Below are 11,151 nucleotides of genomic sequence, written 5' to 3' on the forward strand. Positions count from 1 at the left end.
TCTTACTTATTGTCCAACAGTTTGTTTCTTGATTTCGGATTTGTTTGACAAAGAACTTAATTGAACACATCAACTTAGTTCTCACCGGACCCGGTACATTGGTCAAAACAAAACCATCGAGGGGCCCATATATCAGCTTCTAATCCAAGAAGGAACAAATAAACTTCGACTCATATGTTTGTTCTACCACTCATTGAATTATACACAAAAGCACGTTTTATAACATCGAGTTACCAATGCGTTTTCGTACAATCAATGCATAACCAACTTGTAAGTAACAAATCATATCTCTAGGTTTGAAGACTTATATGATATTACCATCTCACGATCACTCGAGATAAGTTCCATGAAGTGATTCCAGTGAGCATGGGTTGAGTCCAATGCTCAGAAGTTATGAGCCCTCATGATTGTTGTATCCATGTCCAACACCTTAGACATATACAACCAATCATGACAGTCTTGATTCATACCTACTTCTGACATATGACCGACTGTGGAGGTTTGAATAATATGATATACCAAACATAATTATTCTGGAAGTCAAAACATGCAAAAGAAATATAGTAAACGATCGACAAGAGATAGCAACACTTTACTCATAAATAAAAAACCTTTTATTCATCATCGAATGTCAATTACACTTTACAAATTTCGAGGTTATCTAACTACTAAATCTAATATCATCCTTCAGCTGTATGCTCCGAGCATGCTGGAGACGCTTAACCCGAGTCAGTCCCTTCATGAGGGGATCTGCTAGATTCTCATCCGATGATACCCACTTGGCCACGAGGAGTCCTTCTTCTATTCGATGTCGGATAAAATGGTATTTTCTGTCGATGTGTCTGGATCTCCCGTGATCCCTTGGTACCTTGGCTAAGGCAACAACGCTTTCACTATCACAGAAAATTTCTATTGGCTCTTTAATAGTTGGTACAACTCCGAGGTCTCCAATGAAGTTCTTCAGCCATATCGCCTCCTTTGCTGCCTCGCTAGCTGCAATACATTCTGATTCACAAGTTGAATCAGCCACTGTTTCTTGCTTGGAACTCTTCTAAGAAATTGCTCCTCCGTTTAGGGTAAAGACCCAGCCAGACTAAGAGCGGAAATTATCCCTATCAGTATGAAAGCTAGCATCACTATACCCTACAATTCTCAAGTCATCACTCCTACCCAGGGTAAGAACCCAATCCTTAGTCCTCCGTAGGTACTTGAGGAGATTCTTTACCGCAGTCCGGTATGCCTTGCCAGGGTTCCCCTGATACCTGCTAACCACGCTCAGGGCAAATGCTACATCAGGTCGAGTACACGTCATATCATACATGATCGATCCTACAGCCGAAGCATAAGGTATTCGACTCATTTCTGCTATCTCAGCCTCAGTGTTAGGGCTTTGTGTCTTACTCAATCTGGCATTACTCTGGATGGGTAACTCTCCTTTCTTGGAGTCCTGCATGCTGAATCTCTTTAGCACCTTATCCAAGTAGGTACTCTGACTAAGTCCAATTAGTCTTTTACTCCGGTCTCTCAAGATCCTTATCCCTAGAATATAGGCAGCTTCTCCTAGGTCCTTCATAGAGAAACACTTCCCAAGCCAGGACTTAACTTCCTGCAGAGTTGGGATGTCATTTCCTATGAGTAGTATGTCATCCACATACAATACCAAAAAGCTAACTATACTCCCACTAGCCTTGACATACACACAAGATTCATCTTCACTCCTAGAAAAGCAAAATTCCTTTGACTTTCTCATCAAAGCAAAGATTCCATCTGCGAGGTGCTTGGTTTAATCAATAAATGGATTTCTCAAGCTTACACACTCTATTAGGGTACTCGTTGCTGACAAAACCTTATGGCTGACTCATGTAAACATCTTCAGCCAACTTTCCATTAAGGAAAGTGGTTTTGACATCCATTTGCCTTATTTCATAGTCATGAAATGCAGCTATGGCTAACAGAACCCTAATAGACTTAATCTTGGCCACTGGAGAAAAGGTCTCATCATAATCAACTCCTGGAGTTTGTGAGAAACCCTTTGCAACCAGTCGAGCCTTATAAGTGTGTACATTACCATCCATGTTGGTCTTCTTCTTGAAGATCCGTTTGCACCCTATTGTCTTACGACCTGGTAAATTCTCAACCAAGTTCCAAACTTGATTGCCATACATGGATTGTATCTCGCTGTCCATTGCCTCTTTCCACTTGGCTGACTCAGGGCCTGCCATGGCTTCCGTGTAACTATTAGGTTCATCCAGACCTATCAGTGTCTCATAACTGATAAGTGTATCACCTTCTGCAGTAATATGGAATCCATAGTAATACTCAGGTGCATTCCTAATCCTTGTGGAACGCCTCAGAGGTACAGACTTGTCAATTGGCTCAACGGGAGTTTCCTCGTCAAGTTGAGTGCTAGGGTTTGAAGCTCCTTCACCGCTTGACTCTTGAATTTCTTCAAGATCAACTTGCCTCCCACTGTCTCCTTGGCTTGTAAACTCTCTCTCTCTCTAAAGAAAGCCCTCCTAGCTACAAAGACCACATTTTCACTAGGTCTGTAGAAGAGGTAACCAAAGGATTGCTATGGGTAGCCGATGAAAATACACCTCTCGCTTCGAGGTTCGAGCTTATCATGAGTCTCGCGCATCGCGAAAGCCTCGCAACCCCAAATCTTAATGTGGTCTAGTTTCAGTACTTTACCAGTCCACATCTCATGAGGAGTTTTGGCAACTTTCTTTGTAGGGACTAGATGAAGGATATGAGCGGCAGTCTCTAAGGCATACCCCCATAATGAGATTGGTAGCGAAGCTCGACTCATCATGGAACAAACCATATCCAACAAGGTCCGATTACGCCTCTCAGCCACACCATTCAACTGCGGTGTCCTGGGAGGTGTCAATTGTGAGACAATCCCACATTCCCTAAGATAGTCGAGGAACTCTAAACTAAGATACTCACCACCTCGATCGGATCCATTCATCTTAATGTTCCTGCCCAATTGATTCTTGACTTCCTATTTAAATTCCTTAAACGTTTCGAAAGTCTCTGACTTATGCTTGATTAAGTAGACATATCCATATCTACTGTAATCATCAGTAAAAGTCAAATAATAACGATTAGCATCCCTTGTGGCATGTTTGAAGGGCCCACACACATCCGTGTGTACATGATCCAACAAACCTTCACCCCTCTCACAAGAACCTGTGAAGAGTGACTTTTTCATTTTTCCAAGTAAGCATGATTCGCAACTATCATCTGAATTTAGGTCAAATGACTCCAAGACTCCATCCTTTTGGAGTTGGCTTATGCGTTTCTTGCTTATATGTCCAAGACGACAATGCCATAATGATGCTTTATCCAAGTTATTATTAACAGAATCAATACACAATACATTATTTCCTGAGTTATCAACCACATATACTGTTTCATACACGCCATCACAAGGTAATGCTTTAAAATAAAGAACATTATTAAAGAAAGCATTAATAGAACCAACTTCATTATCAAATGAAAAGGTGAAACCTTGTTTATACAATGCATGAAGGGAAATAATATTTCTTTCCATTTCTGGCGAATAACAACACTTATTCAAATCTAAACTAAACCCACTACTTAGCGATAAAGAGTAAACTTCAATCTTGGTGACAGGTAAAGCTTTCCTATTCCCCATGATTAAGTTTATTCTTCCTTGCTCCACATTCTCACTTCTTCTTAGTCCCTGCAAATCAGAACATATATGAATACCACAACCTGTATCAAGGACCCAAGAGTTAGAATGGGGTGAGTTATTAGATAAGATAGTGTAAATACCTGCATGGTTGGGTTTAACTTTCCCATCCTTCACATCTTGCTGGTATTTTGGGCAGTTTCGCTTCCAATGTGATTTTTCATGGTAATAGAAGCATTCAGCCTCTGTTGGGTCAGAAGAAGGAGTGACAAAACCTTTCTTGGTTCCACTTGAAGAAGAGCCATCAAGGGTCCTAGCCTTGGTACCCTTCGAAGAGCTCTTTCTCTTCTTCGCTCGACTTTTCCCGATTGCCAAAACCGGAGCGGAGTTTGGAGTAGGAGTGTTAACAACCAACTTCCCCTTAAGACCTGTTTCTACGGTCTTGAGAAGACCGTGAAGTTTGCTAAGTGTGACCTCTTCCTTATTCATGTGATATCTCATGCGGAACTAATCATAGCACGATGGTAAGGAGTTTAAAATAATATCTATTGCAAACTCCTCAGGGAAGTTCACATTAAGCTTTAGCAACCGATCTACATACGTTTTCATTTTCTGCATGTGGCTCGTGACGGATTCCCCGTCCTTCATCATGGTTGTTATCATGGAGCAGATGATTTCATACCTCTCTTTTCGTGCACTTTGATGGTATCTTTCCATCAGATCTTGGTGCATTTCAAAAGGGTAGAAGTCCTCATAGGACTTTCGGAGTTCCGCTGTCATCGTCACCATCATGATGCATGCCACTTTCGTAGCATCCCTTTCATGTGCCTGGAAGTCAGCGATCTCCTGGGGAGTTGCAGTGGTCTCATCAATCTCCTTAAGCTCCTTATCGAGGACATATTCTTTGTCCTCGTACCGGGTAATCATCCTGATGTTTCTGATCTATTCATTGAAGTTGGATACATCAAAAGTGACTTTCCCACACAAGTTCATAAGGGTAAAGGAGCCATTAGGATTAGAGCCAGAAGCAGCATTGTTTGAATACATCTGAAGGAAGAGGAAAAGATTAGTTTAGATATTAAGAGAGTCCTTAATAAAACACCCAAATGTAATATTAAGGCTAGGATCCAATCACAATATATTATAACTTAGAAGAGGTATGCCGTAATCCAAGCCATAACATATTTGAAAGGTAGGTGAATGACGATTCACCAATTTCCACCATGAAAACTGAAATATTAAATATTAGGTTTTTGATTGGTTCTTAGAAATTCCTAGACTCTTTTGAGCTTCAATGAACTTTTCAAAGGCATGTTTCAATCTCGAGTGTGCCCTCCAAGTTTTGTGACTGGGATACCAAGGATCACAAAACGAGGTGTGAAGTAACCATGCAAATCACTTGGTACCCTTAAAGTTTATCACTTAATCGATGTGCCGGTAAACCACACACGCTCCATCGATACAATGATAAACCTTAAGTCACCCTTTACCTACCTTGTTAAGTCCAAGTTAGTGTGCCAGATAACCACACATGCTCCACCAACGACTTAAACAAAGTGTAAAGTGTAATTTCATGGATTAGCACCTTATTCACATTTTTCCTAAAGTAACTAAGATTGGGAATTGATTAAAAGCATTTAGTTACTTTATAATATTCATTATACTTTTAATGAGAATTTATAAGCCCTTGTCATACCCGTTCGGATAACGACCCTCCACCAATCAAGCAAGCAGTGGGTGAGAGTGGACACCCATTAATTTGCCATTTTATAGGCAACATCCTTATACCCACCTTATAGACCGACTTCGTGAATGAGGCGTACTAGCGGTAAGACGACTTTTGGTTTTCCATAACTTGAGGAAAAGTTATGGACTCCATTAAAACATATAATGATCAAGAATTAATCTACCACATAGGTTACAAACAATTCCTATCATCATCTAAACATCATAAGATCAAGAACATGAATATGAACACTTTCATGAATCAAAAATTACACGTAAAACTTTGTAATTTTGATAACTATCAATGTAAATGGATTAAAAAGAACATTACACCATCTAAAACAATTTTTCAAGTACCAAAACAGTTTAGGGTAATGTTCCTAGTTCATTTCCAGCAACAAAAGTCGAAAATCTGCATTCTGAGGCTCCTACTCGCCGAGTGCACAAACCTACTCGGCGAGTAGGATGAAGATACACATGAACTCAGCGAGTTCCCCCATGGACTCGGCGAGTTCATCAGGCAGATTGCACAATATCGACTTTTTTCAACAATTTAGCGCAAATAACAAACAAACAAGCCTAGGCTCTGATACCACTGATGGGTTTTGAGCATTCTAACACTTCCTATGTGTACATGCAACCCGAATAACCTTGGATCTATGTTTGTCTAATTATCATGCAAAGTTGAATTCCAAGGTTATATTCCTATCTAGCATACATGGGGAACAATTTATAAACTTGAATGAAAGATAGAATAACTTACCTTGTTGTTGCTTATGTTCCTTGAAACCTTGTGAGCCTAGCACCCCAAGTGTGATGCCTCAAATGCTTCACACAGCACCAAATGCTCTTGGAAAGACTTTTGGGAGAACACACACTTCTTAAAATTGGCCTCGCCCTCTTGTTTCATGTGTGTAGCCGATTTTGGTGGAGAATGGGACTCTTATATAGTGTTGACACATCTAGGGTTACACCATGTGAACCCTAATGTGTCATGAATCTTCATTTCCATGACCCATGGTTTTGTAACTCCCATGGAGCATCCATGGAGCATCCTATGGGTGGAACCCAACTTGATAATCCATGGAGCTTCTTAGTCCACTATACAAGATATGGATGATTTACATAATTAACCCATATATTTAATTAGTTATCTTTTGATCACTTAATTAATTCTAAATTAATTCTTGATCAAACTAATCAAATAATATTATGAATATATTAGAACTTATAATATATTAATAATCTCCAAGTGTTATTTCTCTCATTTAGTCTATCCAGTTGCATGGTGCCATGCAACGCAAATGGACCATGCCGGGTCGGGTCAACTACTTACCAGAAATAGTTATGGACTTAGACAACTTATCCAACAGGAAGACCCCGGGGGAAGCCCGTGGCATTGGGTGTAAGACCATGTGGGGTAGCCCATGGCAGTCCTAGGTGAAGACCATGTGGGGTAGCCCATGGCATTGGATGTAAGGCCATGTGGGTTAGCCCATGGCAGTGCTAGGTAAAGACCATGTGGGGTAGCCCATGGCACTATTACAGGTTTTTATGTATGCATGGCTTATGTGATATATGGTAGCTTTTATAGCTAAAAGTATATATGAGTTGTGTGTAGCTTTTATAGCTAACAGGATATGAAATATGTGGTTTGTGTGAATGGTATGCTCTGGGAAACTCACTAAGCTTCGTGCTTACAGGTTTGTTTATGGTTTCAGGTATCATCGTTTTGGCAAGGAAGAGCTTGGGTTGATTTCAGTGCACACACCTACGATTTCAGCAATGAATGATTTTGGGATAAACTCTGATAAACGATTGATTCACTACGATTTGATTGTTAAATTAAATGGTATCTATGTTTTAGTTATATTAAAAACGAAAACTTTACCCGTGATTATTGGTTCGTTACAAAACCCAATATGAAATATTAAGGCTAGGACCCAACACAATATTTTATAACTTGGAAGAGGGATGCCATAATCCAATCTACAAAATATTTGAAGGTAGGTGAATGACGATTCACCAATTTCCACCATGAAAAACAAAATAATTTATTACGGTTTAATTGGATTTGAAACTCCTAGATCTTTTGAGATTCATTGAAAATATGATAAACATTAAGTTATCCTTTGCCTACCTTGTAAAATCCAGGTTAGTGTGTCGGTTAACCACATACGCTCCACTAACGACTTAAGCAAAGTGCAAAGTGTAATTTCATGAGTTAGCACTAAATTCACATTTTTCTAAAGTAACTAAGATTGGGAATTTACAAAAGGTTTCGTTACTTTATATTTATCATTATACTTATAATGAAGGGATAATTATAGTCTTTGTCCTACTTGTTCGACTAACGACGCTCCACCAGTCAAGGAAGCGGTGGGTGAGAGTGGACAGCCATTAAACTGCCGTTTTATAGGCAGTAACATTGTAGCCCCCTTATAGACCGGCTTCGTGAATGAGGCCTACTAACGGTAAGACTGACTTTATTCTTATATATATATATGTATATATATATATATATATATATATATATATATATATATATATATATATATATATATATTAATAACTTATAATACTATAAAGTATAAGGGTTGAATTTTAACGTTTAAAATTCTAAGGATTTTACTTGGAATTAAAGCATTCATGAGGAGAAACTTTACAAATTCCGAAACTTTAATGAAGAGACTCTTGAACATCCATAACTTGAGGACAAGTTACAGAGTTCATAAAAAAAAAAAAAAAAAAAAACTCTTCAATTTTTATAACCTATGCATTTTAATGAATTTTTAAAAGAAATGGCTTTTTGGTAATCCATAACTTGAGGACAAATTATGGATTCCATTAAAACACATTTAGATCAAGAATTAACTAACAAACAATTTTGTAAACAATTGCTCTGATCTACCAAAACTCTTAAGTGTATGAACAGTCATATCAACAATTTCAAGAATTACATAAAAACACATAAAACTTGAAATTTTGATAACAACCTTGAAATTGGTTTGCCATAATCATTACCACATCAAAAAACAGGTTTTATAAGTCCAAAACAGTTTAAGGTAATGATTTTATACCAATTCCAGTCTAAAAACTCGAAGACATGCTGTCAGGGGGTCCAACTCATCGAGTGCATGAACTAACTCGACGAGTTGGATGAATTTAGGCATGGACTTGTCGAGTCCCTTAATGGAATCGGCGAGTCAGCTGTCCAGACAACATACAAACTTCAATTTTCAGCAATTTGCATCAAGTATAAAAGAAAACAAGCCTAGGCTCTGATCCCACTATTGGGTTTTGAGCATTCTAACACTCATATGGTGTACATGCAACCCTATAAACCTTAGATCTATGTTTTCTATATTATACATGCAAATAATTGATATTCCAAAGTTTCATCCTAACTAGCATAATAAGAAGTAACTACACTACAAGAATCTAGTAGAATGACATACCTTTTGATGTAGTAGCTTGATTCCATGGAGCTTAAGAGCCTAGTGCCTCAAGTGTGACGCCTCAAATGATTCACACAACACCATCAACAACTTGGAATAACTTGAGTGAGAAGTTCTTATGCTCAAATCGGCTAGCCCTCATGTGTACACACCTTAGTGCCAATTTCTTGAGCCATGGGGTCCTTATATATTGCAACTATTAGGGTTACACCATGTAACTCATGTCTCTCCATATTCTTCATGCTCAATGGGTTAAAACCTCCATGGAGTATCCATGGGTTACTTCTTGGGTTTAGCCCAACATGAAGAACTATGGATCATAAGCCCACATATATAAGAATGAATGATTTACACAATCAATCCCCATATATTTAATTAGTCTCCTTTTGATCACAAAATTAGTTCTAAATTAATTCTTGATCAATACTAATTAAATAATATGATTTCATATTGATATATTAGAACTTGTAATATATATACAAATCAAAAATATAATTTTCTCACAAAAGTCTATCCAAATTGTTCCGATGCCATGCAACCCAAATGGACCATGCCAAATCGGGTCAAGTACGTACCAATTATAGTTATGGACTTAGACACTAATCCAACAATAACATCCATAAAATTTCATAAAATTTAAACTTTTCTATGACATCCCAAAATTCATAGCCAAAAAATTTCATTTTAAAATAAGTAATTATAAAAACCATTAGTCTGAAACATCAATACTGCCAATCCATATCAAAACCGTTATGTCAATTAACCAAGACATGTCATAGAAAATATTATCAGAGCACAACTCCCAAAGATTTCATATGCGAAAAATCATAGTGTGATGCGCTGCGATCATGCCGGCTCCTTTCCTTTTGAAGAAGAACTACCTGAAACCAAAACTAAAAACCGTAAGCACGTAGATTAGTGAGTTTCCCCATCAGACCACATACAATACAACAAGTACATTGCCATACTTATATAGGTGTCGGCCTCCCCTTCGGTCTATTTCAACCAGACACTGCTGAGTCCCCTTCGGTCTATTTCAACTAGATACTGTCGAGCATATCTGGGTGTTGGCCTCCCTTCGGTCTATTTCAATCGGATACTGCCGAGCATATCTGGGTGTTGGCCTCCCTTTCGGTCTATTTCAATCGGATACTAGATCTATGTCACCCCTACCACTACCACATAATATCGTAGCAAATATGCACATAAAACATAACATATAGTTGTATACCCGTCAAGTATCACAAATACAATCATCTCTACTAAGAAAAATACTAGTGGGTCGACATTGATGCCTTCGACCAACTCATATAGGAAGGTAACTCACCCCGTACTGCTGAAGTTCATCGCAATAAATCCTTAGTTGTTGACCTGGCAACTCCTCAAGCTATCAATACCAAAATATAACCAATTAGCAATTGGGTCCCAACCTATGATCCATAATCCATACTTTGGGTAAAACAACCATTTTACCCCTGGCCCAACAACATTCATAACTAAGGCCCAAATCTAAAACCAAACAAGCCTAAAACTCCAAAGTCCATAAAGGCCCAATAATGGCCCAATTTTCCAAATTGGGCCCAAACCCTTACATGAGCCATACCCTAAAGCCCAATAACTAATTCCCAATCCAAAAATACATCCTTACCTAGTCCAACTGTTGGATAAGGTGTCTAAGTCCATAACTATTTATGGGATGTATTTGACCCGACCCAGCATGGTCCATTTGGGTTGCATGGCATCATGCATTTGGATAGACTAAATGAGAGAATTAACACTTGTGGTTTATTAATATATTATAAGTTCTAATATATTAATAGTACTATTTAATTAGTATTGATCAAAAATTAATCTAGAATTAATTAAGTGATCAAATGGTGACTAATTAAATATATGGGTTGATTATGTAAATTATCCATAACTTATATAGTGGGCTAAAAGGGTCCATGGATAATCAAGTTGGGTTAAACCCATTGGATGCTCCATGGAGGCTCCATGGGAGTTACAAAACCACGGGTCATGGAAATGAAGAGTCAGCCACATTAGGGTTTACATGGTGTAACCCTAGATGTGACACACTATATAAAGAACATCATACTCACCAAAATTGGCTACACATAGTGACAAGAGGGCTTGACCGATTTTTAGAGTGTTACACATTCTCTCAAAGTTATTCCAAAGCGTTTGGTGTTGTGTGAAGCATTTGAGGCATCACACTTGGGGTGCTAGGCTCTCAAGGTTTCAAGGAATCATAACAACAACAAGGTATGTCTTTCTAGCTATCTTTTATATTATAAAGTTCCCTACGTA

The sequence above is a fragment of the Lactuca sativa genome, chromosome 3, assembly GCF_002870075.4.
Source record: "Lactuca sativa cultivar Salinas chromosome 3, Lsat_Salinas_v11, whole genome shotgun sequence".
Taxonomy (NCBI): Eukaryota; Viridiplantae; Streptophyta; class Magnoliopsida; order Asterales; family Asteraceae; genus Lactuca; species Lactuca sativa.